Source organism: Oryx dammah, unplaced genomic scaffold (assembly GCF_014754425.2).
Source record: "Oryx dammah isolate SB20612 unplaced genomic scaffold, SCBI_Odam_1.1 HiC_scaffold_20, whole genome shotgun sequence".
Taxonomy (NCBI): Eukaryota; Metazoa; Chordata; class Mammalia; order Artiodactyla; family Bovidae; genus Oryx; species Oryx dammah.
In genome coordinates, this window is record NW_024070204.1 from 13,485,161 (window position 1) to 13,503,342 (window position 18,182).

The following is an 18,182-nucleotide window of genomic DNA, read 5'->3' on the forward strand; positions in this document are numbered from 1 at the left end:
TTAGTAGCACTAATCATTGTGCTCAGTTGCTGTCTCGTCCGACTCTTTGTGACTCCATGGACTGTAGCCTGCCAGGCTCCTCTGTCCATGGGATTCTCCAGGCAAGAATACTGGAGTGGGGTGCCATTCCCTTCTCCAGGAGATCTTCTTGACCCAGGGATCAAACCCAGGTTTTCCACACTGCAGGAAGATTCTTTACCATCTGAGCCATCAGGGAAGTCAGTGTCCTTGTTGGCTATTTGGCTATCTTTGTATATAACTTGTTAGGCAAGATGGCTCTATGTCAGGGTACTGAGGGTGCCGGGCTGCTTTGAATGAGATGACAAGATGTCCTCTGGGGCATAAGGCGCTGATGCTCCTGAGAGGATGATGCTGAGAGCACGGGGGTGAGCCAAACCTCGTCCTTTTGCTTACATCACTGTTTCTTCTGTGGCATCCTGCCCTCTAAGTCTGTTCTAACATCACCAGCTTTCTCCACCAGCAATGCTAGTCTGTGCATCTCAAGAATATTTAGCAGGTGCTGCTGCCTCTGACTTCATTCAGCTTTGAGTTTCTTGACTGAGAGCTGTTCCATAGAGACAAAACATTATTATTGATACTTCTGGATCTTTAAGACTTCCAGCTGCATTAGCCTCTCTTTTCCTGCAATATTTTCATTACCCGAATAAAGGAAAGTGAAAGTGAACTCGCTCAGTTGTGTCCGACTCTTAGCGACCCCATGGACTGCAGCCTACCAGGCTCCTCAGTCCATGGGATTTTCCAGGCAAGAGTACTGGAGTGGGATGCCATTGCCTTCTCCAGAATAAAGGAAAACTGACTTCTAATTCTGGATAAGGACTTCCCCGGTGGCTCAGTCAGTAAAGCATCTGCCTGCCTGCGGAAGACCTGGGTTTGATCCCTGGGTTGGGAAGATCCCCTGGAGGAGGGCAAGGCAACCCATTCCAGTATTCTGGCCTGGATATTATCAAATTTTAACAACTCCAGCAGGATGTAGGTAGTTTTAAATTTCTTTATAGATAGCTTAAATTCTGATTGGATATAAATTAATTCTGAATGGTTATTCTTTAATTGAAAAAAAGAATCAGAGAGTGAGCTACATATTTACCTTCTTTTCCTGGAACTTCCCAAAGAAAATTAGAGGGGGAGCTTCCAGGTACCAGTAGTGAAGGAAATCAAAGCTCTTTTGGAAATACAGAGTTATTGTAAGAATTAATCACTATGTTTTAAATGAAAGATGTAAGCAAACCTTTGCTGGAGGCAGCATGTGAAGTCCTTTTTCATTAATGTTATTCACTGATGACTACTCATCAAAGAGAATCTTCATTCAAATTATTTTCAAAGTTTCCCTGTTGGATTCCATGAGATGCCACATTTTATTCTGTGAAAGGAAATATTAGCCATAGATTTTTTTTTTGCCCTCTAAATTGTATTTAAAAATTAGATGTGAGAAGACTGCTTAATGTGTCTGAGATTCCATCCATCACTGACAAGGAGACAACCTTTTATTGACTTACTGTCAAACTGACACGAGTGTGCTTTGAAGATCACTCGTTTGTGCTATGCATCCTGTCTCTCAATTTCAATATGTATTAGTCTTGTTATTCCATGCATTAAGGGTGCCAACCAATTTCATTACTCAAATTCACTTCCCAAGACCTACTACTGACGGAGACGTTTACACCAAAAAATGAGATATTGTGGTACTCAGACTGCTTCTCCTGTAAATGAACTGAAACTGTAAATGAACACTTTAAAGAAGACAGTATTAATCACAGTCTTTGGTTTCTATAAAAGATGCTGAAGATAAGCTACACATTTCAAAAAGCTTAATTCGTGATGACCTAAACATTACACCACATTTGATGTAATCGTATCTCCACCTTTGCTATGGTGTACCCATAATAAATAGAAATTTTCATATTACAAATGGCAATGAGAACAAAATGGGCATAGTTGCTGAGATCCTGGGATTTAGCATAACAACATGAGTTCAAATCCAGACTTCAGCTATTTACTCTTTCTTCAGGTATTATTTAATCTCACTAAACTTTTATTCTCTCATTTATAGACTGAAAAACTCAGTAGCAGATACATGAAAAAGTTGTTTTGAGGGCAACTGTAATGTGTTTCAGACAGAGTCTGGTATGTAATAATGGCCTGAGCAGGTAGGTTATTTTTATTAGTTATTCATATTGCTTCTTATATCAAGACTGGATATAGCAACATCATTTTTCCTTCTGCTACTGCTAAGTCACTTCAGTCGTGTTCAGCTCTGTGTGACCCCACAGACAGCAGCCCACCAGGCTCCCCTGTCCCTGGGATTCTCCAGGCAAGAACACTGGAGTGGGTTGCCATTTCCTTCTCCAATGCATGAAAGTTAAAAGTGAAAGTGAAGTCGCTCAGTCGAGTCTGACTCTTAGTGACCCCATGGACTGCAGCCCACCAGGCTCCTTCACCCATGGGATTTTCCAGGCAAGAGTGCTGGAGTGGGGTGCCACTGCCTTCTCCATTCTTCCTTCTAGCAGCATATTAAAAATTTTATTTTCCAATTTATTTTTTTGGTCTATTACAAAATTTACAAACCTCAGATAAATTTGGGGTCATTTTTGTAGCAACTCAAGTTAGTATTTTATCCTAACTCCTGTTAGGATTTGAGAGTGTTTCTTGGTCAAATGATTGTGGGAAGGTGTGGGTGACGTCAGCTATCATTTTTTTTATGTTAAGATTAAAAAAATTGCTAAATGCAGTAAGAAGATTGAAAGATGACTTTGCTTACTCATTATATATCATTTTTGATTTAAGGAGTCTCATAGAGTGGTACATTTAAGTTGTTGTTTCTCACATTTTACTATAGTAGTGAAGAACATGAATAATTTGTAGAAAACAAAATTAAAAAAAATCAAACAAAACTGAGAACCCTTTCTATATGGCTACAAAATAGACCCCCAGACTTGGAGATATAAAAAAGTGTGACTCATACGTGACTTGTGGGGATGTAAAATGGTTCAGCCACCATGGAAAGCAACGTGGCAGTTCCTCAAAAATTAAACATAGACTCAGCACATGACCCAGCAATTCCACTCCAAGCTCTATACGCCCCCAGACTGGAAACAGATGTTCAGACAGAAACTCGGACATGAATGTTCATGGGAGCTCTATTCACAATAGCCAAGTGGTGTGAACAACCCAAATATCCAGAAAGGGATCAGTGAATAAACGAATCGTGGTATATCCATGCAATGGAGTATTCCTTGAAAATATGATGCTATGTTGCAGAAGCCAGACACAAAACTCCACATATTATACGACTTCATTTATAGAAAGTATCCAAAATAGGTAAATCCACAGAGACAGAAAGCTGATTAGTGGTGTCTCAGGGTTGAGGGGAAACAGAAAGGCTGTGACTGCTCATGAGTGGGGTGTTTTCCTTTGAAGTGATGAAAACATTCAGGAACTTAATAGTGGTGATGATTGTACAACATTGTTACAGCCCTAAATGGCAATGAATTGTACACTTTAAAGTGGCTTAATTGATACTTTTTATGTTATGTGTTCAGTTCAGTTCAGTTCAGTGGCTCAGTCGGGTCTGATTCTTTGCGACCCCATGAACTGCAGCACGCCAGGCCTCCCTGTCCATCACCAACTCTGGGAGTTCACTCAGACTCACGTCCATTGAGTCCACGATGCCATCCAGCCATCTCATCCTCGGTCGTCCCCTTCTCCTCCTGCCCCAATCCCTCCCAGCATCAGGGTCCCTTCCAATGAGTCAACTCTTCGAATGAGGTGGCCAAAGTACTGGAGCTTCAGCTTTAGCATCATTTCTTCCAAAGAAATCCCAGGGTTGATCTCCTTCAGAATGGACTGGGTGGATCTCCTTGCAGTCCAAGGGACTCTCAAGAGTCTTCTCCAACACCACAGTTCAAAAGCATCAATTCTTCAGCGCTCAGCCTTCTTCACAGTCCAACTCTCACATCCATACATGACCACTGGAAAAACCATAGCCTTGACTAGATGGACCTTAGACGGCAAAGTAATGTCTCCGCTTTTGAATATACTATCTAGGTTGGTCATAATTTTCTTCCAAGGAGTAAGCGTCTTTTAATTTCATGGCTGCAATCACCATCTGCAGTGATTTTGGAGCCCCCAAAATAAAGTCTGACACTGTTTCCACTGTTTCCCCATCTATTTCCCATGAAGTGATGGGACCGGATGCCATGATCTTCATTTTCAGAATATTGAGCTTTAAGCCTACTTTTTCACTCTCCTCTTTCACTTTCATCAAGAGGCTTTTAAGTTCCTCTTCACTTTCTGCCATAAGGGTGGTGTCATCTGCATATCTGAGGTTATTGATATTTCTCCTGGCAATCTTGATTCCAGCTTGTGTTTCTTCCAGTCCAGCATTTCTCATGATGTACTCTGCATAGAAGTTAAATAAGCAGGGTGACAATATTCAGCCTTGACGTACTCCTTTTCCTATTTGGAACCAGTCTGTTGTTCCATGTCCAGTTCTAACTGTTGCTGCCTGACCTGCATACAGATTTCTCAAGAGGCAGGTTAGGTGGTCTGGTATTCCCATCTCTTTCAGAATTTTCCACAGTTTATTGTGATCCACACAGTATGTACTACAATTGAAAACAGAATTGCTCCATCAATTCAGTTCAGTTCAGTCGCTCAGTCGTGTCTGACTCTTTGTGACCCCATGAATCGCAGCATGCCAGGCCTCCCTGTCCATCACCAACTCCCGGAGTTCACTCAGACTCACATCCATCGAGTCCGTGATGCCATCCAGCCATCTCATCCTCGGTTGTCCCCTTCTCCTCCTGCCCCCAATCCCTCCCAGCATCAGAGTCTTTTCCAATGAGTCAACTCTTCACATGAGGTGGCCAAAGTACTGGAGTTTCAGCTTTAGCATCACTCCTTCCAAAGAAATCCCAGGGCTGATCTCCTTCAGAATGGACTGGTTGGATTTCCTTGCAGTCCAAGGGACTCTCAAGAGTCTTCTCCAACACCACAATTCAAACACATCAATTCTTCGGTGCCTCAGCCTTCTTCACAGTCCAACTCTCACATCCATACATGACTACTGGAAAAACCATAGCCTTGACTAGATGGACCTTGGTCGGCAAACTAGTGTGTCTGCTTTTGAATATGCTATCTAGGTTGGTCATAACTTTTCTTCCAGGGAGTAAGCATCTTTTAATTTCATGGCTGCAATCACCATCTGCAGTGATTTTGGAGCCCCAAAAAACAAAGTCTGACACTGATTCCACTGTTTCCCCATCTATTTCCCATGAAGTGATGGGACTGGATGCTATGATCTTCGTTTTCTGAATGTTGAGCTTTAAGCCAACTTTTTCACTTTCCTCTTTCACTTTCATCAAGAGGCTTTTTAGTTCCTCTTCACTTTTGCCATAAGGGTGGTGTCATCTGCATATCTGAGGTTATGGTGCCCCCCAAAATACCAATACATGAAGAACCTATAACTGGAGATACGCTTTGAAATAATTTGTCTGCTTGATCCTGGAGTCGTCTCACCCAAATTGCTTTTGGTCCAATGATTTCCTGCTGAACTCTGAGGAGTCCCTTTTCAGCAAATCGTGTTAGGTATTTTTGCCCCATCCTCCTGGACTAGATTTGATTGAAAAAGCATTTTGATGGAGATAAGAAATTTGTAGTTTAGCTGAGGGGTTATCAAGGAAATCCGTTTCCTAATAGTTATCTCTTATTTGTATTCTTCTTCTCAGTCCCTCTTTTACTTTTTACCATTCCTGTTTGCATCTTCCCTTTAACTGTTGCTTGTATTTCAGGCTTCCCAAGAATACAGAAGAACATTCTTTCGGTGATGCTCAGAGGTGGATGTAGGTGGTCTTGGTTTTTGTTAGATTGAGACAAGTCCTTAAAAACATTCACTAGAGATACTGGGCTCTGCCAAAGACTTTTTCACACTGGGATCATATCAGTGGGCTTCCCTGCTGGCTCAGCTGGTGAAGAATCTGCCTGCGGTGTGGGAGACCTGGGTTTGATCCCTGGGTTGGGAAGATCCCCTGGAGAAGGGAATGGCAGCCCACTCCAGCATTCTGGCCTGGAGAATTCCATGGGCTGTATAGTCCATGGGGTGGCAAAGAGCTGGACGTGACTGAGTGACTTTCACTTCACTTCATGTCAATATGTGTATTGTGAACATAACTATTCTGGAAACACAGCAGGGAATTTCTTCTATTTGTCATCTATTTTTGGTTAATTCTTTTAACATTGTGCTCAGGAGCTCAGTTGTGTCTAATTCTTTGCTACCTCGAGGACTATAGCCCGCCAGGCTCCTCTGTACTTGGGATTCTTCAGGCAAGAACACTGGAGCGGGATACTGTTTCCTCCTACAGAGGATCTTCCTGACCCAGAGATCCAACTGGCCTCTCTTACATCTCCTGAATTGGCAAGAGGATTCTTTAGCACTAGTGCACTTGGGAAGCTCATTCTTTTAACCATTTACTGTCAAAGAGCTTTAAGAGACACGATTGTCACTTTTAAAACTTTTTACTCCTAACAGTGATTTTTCTGAAAGCCAACATGATTGATATTTAATGTGAAAAAGTATGAGAACCAGGAACACTGGAGTGGAATTTAATAAATATACATTTATTTACCTGGCTTCCCAGGTGGCATTAGTGATAGAGAACCAGACTGCCAATGCAGGAGACGTGCAAGAGACTCAGGTTCGATCCCTGGGTCGGGAAGATCCCCTGGAGAAGGAAATGGCAACCCACCCCAGTAGTCTTGTGAGAATCTCATGGACAGAGGAGCCTGGCTGGCTACAGTCCATGGGGGTCGCAGAGAGTCAGACAAGCACGCACCAACAAAGTAATACTTTTTTCAATTGAACTGAAATCCTCAGACCATACATTAACCATTTTAAAGCACACAATGTAGTAGCATTCAGTACCTTCACAGTGTCATGCAATTACCACTTCTCTCGGGTTTCAAAACATTTTCATCACTCCAGAATAACAGCCTGTACATTAACTATTCACTCCCCATTCTACCCACCCAGCCAATCCCCTGGGAACCACTTATCTACTTTTATGGATTTTCCTTTTTTAGGTATTTCATATAAAAGAATCTTATAATATGTAACCTTCTGTGCATGACTTTTTTCACGGAGCATGCATCAGTGTTGTAGCAAAGGTACATTATTTTTTTTGTGAACCAGTGAAGTTGCTCAGTCGTGTCTGACTTTTTGGATCCCATGGAGTATAGCCTACTAGGCTCCCTCATCCATGGAATTTTCCAGGCAAGCGTACTGGAGTGGGTTGCCGTTTCCTTCTCCAGGGGATCTTCCTAACCCAGGGATTGAACTCAGGTCTCCTGCATTGCAGGCAGACACTTTATCATCTGAGCTACCAGGGAAGCGTGGCTCAGTAATATTTCATGATCCCCTGGAGGAGGGCATGGCAGTGCACTCCAGTATTCTTGCCTGGAGAGTCCCCATGGACAGAAGAGCCTGGTGAGTTGCAGTCTTTGAAGTTGCAAAGCGTTAGACATGACCTAGCGACTAAGCACATGTGGATGTACCACAATTTGTTTATCCATTGATCTCTTTATGGACATTTGGGTTTTTTCCTTTTTTTGACTATTGTGAATAGTGCTGCTATAAACATTGATGAACACATTTTCGTTTGAACACCTGTTTTTCAGTTCTTTTGGGTAAATACCTAGGAGAAGGATTTCTGGATCATATGGTAATTTTGTGTTTAACTTTTTGAGGCATCACCAAATTGTTTTTCACAGTGGCTGTACCCACTGCGATTTTAGATTTCCACAAAATGTATAAGTGTTCTTATTTCTCTATGTCCTTACCAACACTGATTTTGTTGTTGTTGTTGTTGTTGGTATAGTCATCATAATAGATGTCAAGAAGTAGCTCACTGTAGTTTAATTTTTATTTCCTTATTGACCAATGGGGTTTTCCAAGTGGCTCAGCAGTAAAGAATCAGCCTGCAGTGCAGGAGATGCAGGTTCAATTCCTGGGTCAGGAAGATCCCCTGGAGGAGGGCATGGCAACCCACTCCAGTATTCTTGCCTGGGAATCCCACGGACAGAGGAGGCTGGTGGGCTATGGTCCGTAGGGTCACACAAAGTCGGACAAGACTGAAGTGATTGAGCAGGCACCAAAGATGTTGAAAATCTTTTCATGTGCTTGTTGGCTATTTATATATCTTGTTTGGAGAAATGCTTATTCATACTCGTTGTCCAGGTTTTAATGGGGTTGTTTGTATTTTTGTTGTTCAGTTGTAATAGTTTTTTGTAATCTAGATGCTGTCTTTGCCAGATATACAATTTACATTTGTCTTATTTTTAGGTTGTCTTTTTTGCTCTCTTGATAACATTCTTTGATGCACAAAATATTTTAATGTTTATAAAATTCAATTTATCTAATTTTTTCTGTAGTTGCTCTTGCTTTTGGCCTCATATCTTAGGTCCTATCACCAAGGCCATAAAGATTTACTTCTGTGTTTTCTTCCAATAGCTTTTATTTTTAGACCTTATGTTTATTTAAGTCATTGATCAATTTTGAGTTAACTTTTTATTATAGAGCATTAAGGGTCTGACTTTATTCTTTTGCATGCATTTATATACTTTTCCCATAACCTTTTGTTGAGGAGACTACTCTTTCCCCATTTATATTTTACAATTTCACACTTTTATTTACTTTTCAGTAAGTTTAAATCCTCGAAGCTTACAGCATCACACTGATTCTGTGTCCAGTGGTCTTAACAGGAATGTTGCTTCAGAATTTGGCACAATCCATGCCGCTGTTGGCAGTGGCACCCCACTCCAGTACTCTTGCCTGGAGAATCCCACGGACGGAGGAGCCTGGTAGGCTGCAGTCCATGGGGTCGCTGAGAGTCGGACACGACTGAGCCGCTTCACTTTCACTTTTCACTTTCAGGCATTGGAGAAGGAAATGGCAACCCACTCCAGTGTTCTTGCCTTGAGAATCCCAGGAACGAGGGAACCTGGTGGGCTACTGTCTATGGGGTCCCACAGAGTCAGACATGACTGAAGCGACTTAGCAGCAGCAGCATGCCACTGTTGCCATGAACACGAGTTATCTTTCCTCAGATTATTCTGGTTTTGTTAAGTTTTCCACCAAGAGTTACTGTGTTGTTCTTTGCTTTGTGCACACAAGCACATCCCTTGCCTGGGTAGAATTCAGTTTCATCTTGAGCATATACACCTTTGATTTCCAGGAGAGCTATGTGCTCTCTCTAGTTCCATAGACCTCACTTATAGCCAGCAAAAATGGCCTTGGGTCACACTCTTCCAGACACATTTGTCATTTTAGAAGTCCTATTCTCAGCAGGCCTGCACAGGGTCCAAGGTGGCTAAAGAGCTCCCACTTATTGATCTTGCCACCCTTGTTGAAAGCACCTGAGTGGAGAGCTTTGGTTTCATTTCTGGGCTATCTTTCCCAGTCCATTGGTCTGTAAGTCTCTTGTTATGCTAGTACGACACTGTTTTGATGACTGCAGCTTTGAAGTCAGTTTTGAAATTGCAAAATGTGAATCTTACTATTCTTTCTTCCTTTTTTCAATATTGTTTGGGCTATTCAGAGCCACTAACAGTTCTATATAGATGTGAGAATAAAGTTTCCATTTCTTAAATAAAATGAAAATTTAATAAGCATTGTGTTTAATCAGGGCTTCCCTAATAGCTCAGTTGGTAAAGAATACACCTGCAATGCAGGAGACCCCAGTTCACTTCCTGGGTTGAGAAGATCTGCTGGAGAATGGACAGGCTACCCACTCCAGTATTCTTGGATTTCCCTGGTGGCTCAGCTGGTAAAGAACCTGCCCGCAATGTGGGAGGAGGCCTGGGTTTGATCCCTGGTTTGGGAAGATCCCTGGAGAAGGGAAAGGCTACCCACTTCTGTATTCTGGCCTGGAGAATTCAATGGACTGTAAAGTCCATGGGGTCACAAAGAGCTTAACCAGCAGAATGCTTTGGGTATACTGCCACTTTAGCAATATTAAGGCTTTCTATACATGAATGCTGAATGGCTTTTTAAAAAAATTTAGGTCTTCCTTAATTTCTTTCAATAATGTTTTATATAGTTTTCACATGTACATGTCTTTCAGCTATGTGGTTAACTTCATTGCTTGGTTTTCATTCTTCTGGATACTATTGTAAATAGAATTGTTTTCCTAATTTCCTCTTTGGATGGTTCACTGACGATGGATAGAGCCGCAGCTGATCCTGTGTGTTGGCTTTCTACCCTGAACTTTGCTGAGTTTGGTCATTAGCTCTTGCAGTTCTTTTTGTTGGATTCATTAGGATTTTCTGAATATGGAAACATGCCATCTGCAAATATAGTTTCAATTCTTACTTTCCAATTTGGATGTCTTTTGTTATTAATTTTTCCTGCCAAATTACTCCAACTAGAACTTCCAGTACAGTATTAAATGGGAAAAAGACCAAGTTGCCCATTTTCACCATTGCTATTCAACAGTCTACTGAGAGTAATGGATTTTGCAGAACATTTTTTGTTTATTCTAATTCACAAACTAAAGCCAGTGGTTTAATAAAGGCCCACTTTTTCTGAGGTTAGGTGTTTTGGCAAATTTGTTGTCTAGAACACATCTAATAAAAGAAATATTGGAAAAGTCCTCTTAGGAGGAAGAGAGGGACTATACAAAGCTATGTGTCTTACTTGACTAGATCTACTTTGTGATGAAAAACCATTGACTAAGGATCATTTCTAAAATGAGGGCTGTTGATCTAGTAAGGTTGGTGTTTTCGTTGCTACCTTGTGGTTCTTTCTAGTTTATAACACATCATTAATTAAAAGTGGTGGAGAGAGTAGGGAACTTCCAATAGCTGACGCTTGGAGAAATGACAATTGACAACAGGGAGAATGGAAGAAAAGCAGAGACAGAAAGAATTTAGTGAAAGGACAAGTTAAACTCTAACTACTTCAGCGACCATATCCCTGCACTAGGCAATCTGCAACTTATGACCTTGAGTTAACAGTGAGAGACCATATAACATACTCACTATGTTTAACAGTCTTATAAATGTGAAATTAAATTTTCTTTGGAAGGGAAAGGTTCAATTTTGTGTGATATTTCATCCCTTCTCAATATCAGGGAAATGTCATTATTAGAAATGATAAACAGTCTTACACATATTTTTAAAATGAAGTATAGTTGATTTATAGCTTCCTAGGTACATTCAGAAAACTAAGATCATGGCATCTGGTCCCATCACTTCATAGGAAATAGATGGGGAAACAGTGGAAACAGTGTCAGACTTCATTTTTTGGGGCTCCAAAATCACTGCAGATGGTGACTGCAGCCATGAAATTAAAAGACGCTTACTCCTTGGAAGGAAAGTTATGACCAACCTAGATAGCATATTCAAAAACAGAGACATTACTTTGCCAACAAAGGTCCGTCTAGTCAAGGCTATGGTTTTTCCTGTGGTCATGTATGGATGTGAGAGTTGGACTGTGAAGAAGGCTGAGCACTGAAGAATTGATGCTTTTGAAGTGTGGTGTTTTGAAGTGTGGGACTCTCAAAGTCCCTTGGACTGCAAGGAAATCCAACCAGTCCATTCTAAAGGAGATCAGTCCTGGGTGTTCATTGGAAGGACTGATGCTGAAGCTGAAACTCCAGTACTTTGGCCACCTCATGTGAAGAGTTGACTCATTGGAAAAGACCCTGATGCTGGGAGGGATTGGGGGCAGGAGGAGAAGGGGATGACAGAGGATGAGACGGCTGGATGGCATCACTGACTTGATAGACGTGAGTTTGAGTGAACTCTGGGAGTTGGTGATGGACAGGGAGGCCTGGCGTGCTGCAATTCATGGGGTTGCAAAGAGTCGGACACGACTGAGGGACTGAACTGAACTGAACTAAAGTGAGGTGATTCAGTGGTAAAGAATCTGCCTGCCAATGCAGGAGACACAGGTCTGATCCCTAGGTCAGGAAGATGCCCTGGAATAGAAAGTGGCAACCTACTCCAGGATTCTTGCCTGGGGAATTCCATGGACGGAGAAGACTGGTGGGCTCCAGTTCATGGGGTTGCAAAGTTGGACGCTGAGCATGCACACATGCATGCATAGTTGATTTAAAATGTATTAGTTGCCGGAATATAATGTAATGATTCAGTATATTTACAAATTATGCTCCTTTGAAAGTTATTTAAAAACATTTGCTGTATTCCTTGGCCAGTATAGTAATATCTTTGTAGCTTATTTATTATATATATAGTAGTATATAAAATTGGAGAAGGCAATGGCACCCCACTCCAGTATTCTTGCCTGGAGAATCCCAGAGACAGAGGAGCCTAGTGGGCTTCCGTGTATGGGGTCGCACAGAGTCGGACACGACTGAAGCGACTTAGCAGTAGCAGTAGCATTATATAAAATATACCTTTGTACCTCTTTGTACCTCTTAATCCTGTATCCCTATCTTACCCCTCTCACCTCCCCTCTCCCACTGGTAACTACTAGTTTGTTTTCAAATGTTTTATTTTTTAGATTCCACATATAAATGATATCATATAGTATTTTTTTTTCTCTGTCTGATTTATTTCACAAAGCAAGATATCCCTGAGGTCTATCCATGTTGCAAATGGAGAAATCCCATTCTTAAAGCAATCTTTTTAAACAGAGTTCTCAGACAGATTTCTGATGAAGTGGGTAGGGAAAAGCTGTGAAACATCGCAGTAACTCCTTCTTGCGAAAATAGAGTGACCATTAAGGACCTTCATGGAGGTATTTTGAGTATAGCTCCACAGTGAGTATTTAGACCAATGAACAGATGGTCCTAAGCAGCTAAATCTTTGGGGTCCACATAATTATTATTCAAACCAGGACCCTTTCGAGAAAAGGATACACTGTTAATTATACCAGGTTAAAAGGTATAAATCAGTAGTGTCTTGGGAAGGCTGAGATAGCTGGTCATTCTAATGAAAATGACTTTTTATTCTTGATGTTATTATTGATTTACTATGGGAAAAATTAGTAACGAAAAATTTTATTCTTCCAAGCTCTAAGCAGATTTTCCAAGGAGAGGAAAATGAGGTCAGAGTCTGTTGTTATGTGGTTGCCCTTTTGGCTTTCCTACATGCTTTTCTGGAGTGGTCTATCCTGGTGATGTGAACCGAGATGGAAGTCAGCCAGATCAGTTAGATACTGAGTGTGGCCAAGACGGAGCTGCCTGAGTTTGGTCCAGGCAAAGACCAGGGTGAAGGAGAGCTTGCTTCAGCCAAGATCTTTTGGGCCATTCTTATGCCCTTCTTAGACTTCATACCTAAAAAATGCAGCCTGGGACCACATTGGTCTCACCAGGGCTCATACAATGAGGAGAAGTCCTAAAATTTGGCTTAACTGCACTCGGTGATCCTGGAAAAGATTGAAGGCAGGAGGAGAAGGGGACGACAGAGGATGAAATGGTTGGATGGCATCACCGACTCAATGGACATGAGTTTGAGTAAACTCTGGAAGTTAGTGATGAACAGGGAGGCCTGGCGTGCTGCAGTCCATGGGGCCGCAAAGAGTTGGACACGATTGAGTGACTGAACTGAACTGCACTGGGTTCCAGGGATTAGCAGGAAACAAGCAAGAAAACTCCTCTCATTGGGAAAGTTTTATTCCCTGCCATTCCCTTGATAAGTAGATTTCACAGCAAAGCAATCACCATGTAATAAAAGCTATTAGATGAACATACTTAATCATGGGGATGTTATTTATGATTCCAAGGGGTAAAGGTAGAGATGGTTAAAAACCAGAAATGATTTTGTTTAGGTAAACACGGTGAAAATTACTTGCCTGACTTCAGCAAGACCTTACATTTAATTGTCACTCTCCATTATATGACTGTGAGTTTGTGTATCCCTCTGACGAAGACTCAGAGGAAAAGGCTGTTGAAACAATGACAAAAATAATGGGGACCATTCTCTGAGTATCTATTACGTACAAGGTACAAGTAGTTTGCCTAGAGAAACATGTATCGTTAGGCCTCCTCGTGGCTCTGTGGTAAAGAATCTGCCTGCCAAGCAGGAGATGTGGGTTGGATTCCTGGGTCGGGAAGATCCCCTGGAAAAGGGAATGGCTACTCACTCCAGTATTCTAACCTGGGAAATATCATGGACAGAGGATCTTGGTGGGCTACAGTCTATGGGGTCACAATGAATCAGACTTGATTTTGCGACTAAACAACAAATTTCAGGCAAACTCTTCAGAGTAGACTCTTTGAAGTGAAAGTGAAAGTCGCTCAGTCGTGTGTGACTATTTGCGACCCCATGGACTATTGGAATTCTCCAGGCCACAGTGCTGGAGTGTGTAGCCTTTCCCTTCTCCAGGGAATCTTCCCAACCCAGGGATTGAACTCAGGTCTCCTACATTGCAGGAAGATTCTTTACCAGCTGAGCCGCAAGGGAAGACCAAGAATACTGGAATAGGTAGCCTTTCCCTTCTTCAGGGGATCTTCCCAACCCAGGAATTGAACCTGACTTGCAGGCATTGCAATCTGCATTGCAGGCAGATTCTTTACCAACTGAGCTATCAGGGAAGCCCTGTAGACTCTTTATAAGCCTGCTTTGTTGATGGAGGTGGCAAAGCTTCTGCCTTTTGCACACAGTCATCCACACAAATCATGACCAGTGTGAAGAAACTGATAGTATCGTCCCTGTTCTGTTGTGACACTAATTGATTCTGAGATATCTATGTAGCTTTTCTGGGGAGGTATGTGCAAGATGGAGTGTACCTATCTTTTTTCCAATTGGAGTACCCACCCCAATGCAAATACTTTCATTACAACACTTTCACACATACATTTCAATGTAGGCCTTTTGAGAAATTATATCTTACCTTCCAGAACTGTATGTGAGATTGTAATATATTTCCAAATGTTTAGTATCAATAAGATTTTGTGAATGCTGGCATCCCAGAAACTCAAAGAACATTAATAATGACAAAGGAGGCCTCTGAAATGGCCTTTTGTAGGTTCTCTTTTCTCTTCATTTGTTCAAAACTATTAAAAGTGGGGTGCTCTGGAGTTAGTCTACTTGGATGCAAACTTGGTATTCCGTCACTTACCAGTTGTGTGACCTTGAGCAAATTAATTAGCTTCTCTATACCTCAGTTTCCTCTTGGAAAAATAAGTATAATAATAATGCCTACCTTTGTGGTGATGCATTTTTTAAATTTATTTTTTAAGATTTCTTTTTCTGATGTGGACCACTTAAAAAATCTTCTGCTGTTTATGTTCTAGCTTTTTGGCCACGAGTCATGTGGGATCCTAGCTTGACCAGGGATTGAACCCACACCCCCTGCATTAGAAGGCAAAGTCTTAACCACTGGACCACCAGGGAAGTCCCTGTAGTGATATATTTTAAACTATGCATCCATTATCTGTTTTTTAATTAGACTGAGTCTACAATTCCAACTAAAGACATGGAAATAAAAAGAAAATTTCTACTCTTTTTGGAATGGTAGGGGAAAGCCACAACTGAAGTATTCTAGGAGAAGATTGGTTATATCTCATGATGACTTTTGCATAAAAAAAAATAATGAGCCTCAAGGTCTTGAGAGGAGAGAAATGGTATCTCTATATCCTGATGTCTCTCTCCTGGGCAACTTGATGTCTCAGTTTCAGTTACAACGTTAGGATTAGACTGTAGTCAGTCTGGGGCTTTCCTCTGGCATGGTAGAAAAGAGTCTGTCTGCAATGCAGGAGATTCAGGAGACACAGGTTTGAGCCCTGGGTCGGGAAGATCCCCTAGAAGAGGGCATGGCAACCCATTCCAGTATTCCTGCCTGGAGAATCCTGTGGGCAGAGGAGCTGGGTGGGCTACAGTCGACTGAAGCTACTGAGCATGCACACGTGTAGTCAATGTGGCTAAAATACTATGACCCAGAGCTAAGAGGACAGCTAACCGACTGGAGGCATTCCTATCTGTTTGTTGATAAAGGAAACAGCTCTCATCTGATGATAAGGAAATAATTAGCAAGAATTTGTGCTATGAAGTTGATGGAATGAAAAGTGTCATTCTTGATGGAAGCTTGTTGGATTAAGACACTGAATCCTTACTTATTTTGTGTCTTCATCTACCAGTCCACAGTGGTGGCCATTTATGGTGTTTATAAGAGCCAGGCTAGTATGAAGAACCACTCCTTTTATTCAATCCTCTGGAGCAAATATTTGAGAACCCCAAGCTTCTGATATAAACCGAGATAGAAAGTGAAGTGAAGCCGCTCAGTCGTGTCCGAATCTTTGCGACCCCATGGACTGTAGCCTACCAGGCCCCTCTGTCCATGGGATTCTCCAGGCAATAGTACTGGAGTGGATTGCCATTCCCTTCTCCAGGGGATCTTCCCGACCCGGGGATCGAACCAAGGTCTCCCGCATTGTAGCCAGGCGCTTTACCGTCTGAGCCACCAGGGAAGTCCAAACCAAGATAATCTGCTAGCAAATGCCTGGCCTGGACAATTTACCTAAACTGTAATTTGTTTCCCTGGGTGATTGACATCTGCTTAAAATATTATGTGCAGCTTAGCCTCAGAATTTTTCCTTTTCTGTATTCTGTCCCCCCCCACCACCTTTTTTTTTACATTTGAATGAAAACTTGATGTTATGGCAGAAACAAACCATTATACTTATGATTACAAAGCACAAAAGCATCTAGAAAAGTACCTACTGACCATTTACCCATGAATCATGACTAATAGTTATCTAAATGGAATGAAGGGTAATGACTTCAAGAAGTTCATAGGAAAAAAGCGCTCAGTGTTTCATAACAGTAACAACTGAAGGGTTATTTCCTCTCTTTTATAGAGCCTTTAATCTCTAAATGCTTAGCAAAAGCTCTTTTATATATCCTGGAATAACTCTTAGAACAATTTTTTTTTCTTTCTTTCTTATTTAATTGAAGTATAGTTGATTTACAATGTGTTATTTTCAAGTATACAGCAGAGTGATTCAGTTATATATATACTTATATGTATGCATATATGTATATATATTTATTTTTCAGATTCTTTCCCCTTATAGATTATTGCAAGGTATTAATTGTAGTTCCCTATACCACATAATACTAATTTCCCTGGTTGCTTATCTATTTTATATTTAGTTGGAATAATTCTTTTTGACAAGTCTTAACAATACCATTCTCAAAAGTATATTATGGAGAAGTGACAAGAATAAGCTTGAAGTTGACCAAATTCCTCAAAAGAGATAATTTTTAAATTCATGACTCTAGTCTGTGGTGTAGTGATGTCATGAACTCTTCCCCACTCTGTTGCCAACAGCACCTGTATTATAGGCTTTTGTGAAAATATTTTCCAAATGTTCAACCTCAGGACATGTTTCTTATCTTTTATTTTAGTTTTTAATATAGTTAGAGAAGACAGAGATCTCTGATAGATGCTGTCCTTCCATTATACTTCGGAATTAAAAAAGATAAAAATGGTAGATATTTCTTTCATTGACTGCAGTCATCTCTTGAGCTTAATATTTGGTGTCAGGGGAAGATGAATTCCTCAATCTCATTTTGACTTGAAGGTTCAATGAAGTGAAGTACCTAAGTGTAATAAGCCGACACAGGAACCAGACTGCTTGGCTTTTCCCTCCACCCTGTGGATGGGTGAAAGGACTTCATCTCGCTGAAAATTTTACCTCCTATGCTTACAGACCTGGGGCGCATAGAGGCACAGAGCGCATTTCCTTCATTTTCTGTGGATAACTAAGCTATCAAACCAAATCAAATCCAATGTACTTTTTATCTTAGACATTATTTCTGGGTTATCATTTCATTTCTCAGTATATAGAATGGCTCAGCATGTTTGAAACTATGACATTACCTAGGTTCAAAAATAACCTTCTGAATTCATTATCCTGCTCTTATTTCACAGGCAGGATTTGAGAAAAAAATCATTTGATGTATTTTTATTCTATCTTTTAATTCTAATAAGCACCAAAAATAAATAGTAGTGAAGACAAAAAATCCTTAAGTCTATTTGACAGTACACATCAATCCTTGAATTCATAGAACACCTCCCTCCCAATTTGATGGTCTCAGGAGAATTGCATGATCTCCAGATATTCAGAGAGACAGGAGCTAAAGGATCATCTGACTTCAAATCCCAAACCTGACAGCTGCTTGCATCTGTCGTGTTAAATACA

The 18,182-nt window shown here is 41.1% G+C and overlaps 1 pseudogene; it reads right to left on the reverse strand.

The window, feature by feature from the left end:
* Nucleotides 1-8,716: 8,716 nt before the first annotated feature.
* On the reverse strand, nucleotides 8,717-9,335 carry LOC120879248 (annotated as a pseudogene).
* Nucleotides 9,336-18,182: the final 8,847 nt, after the last annotated feature.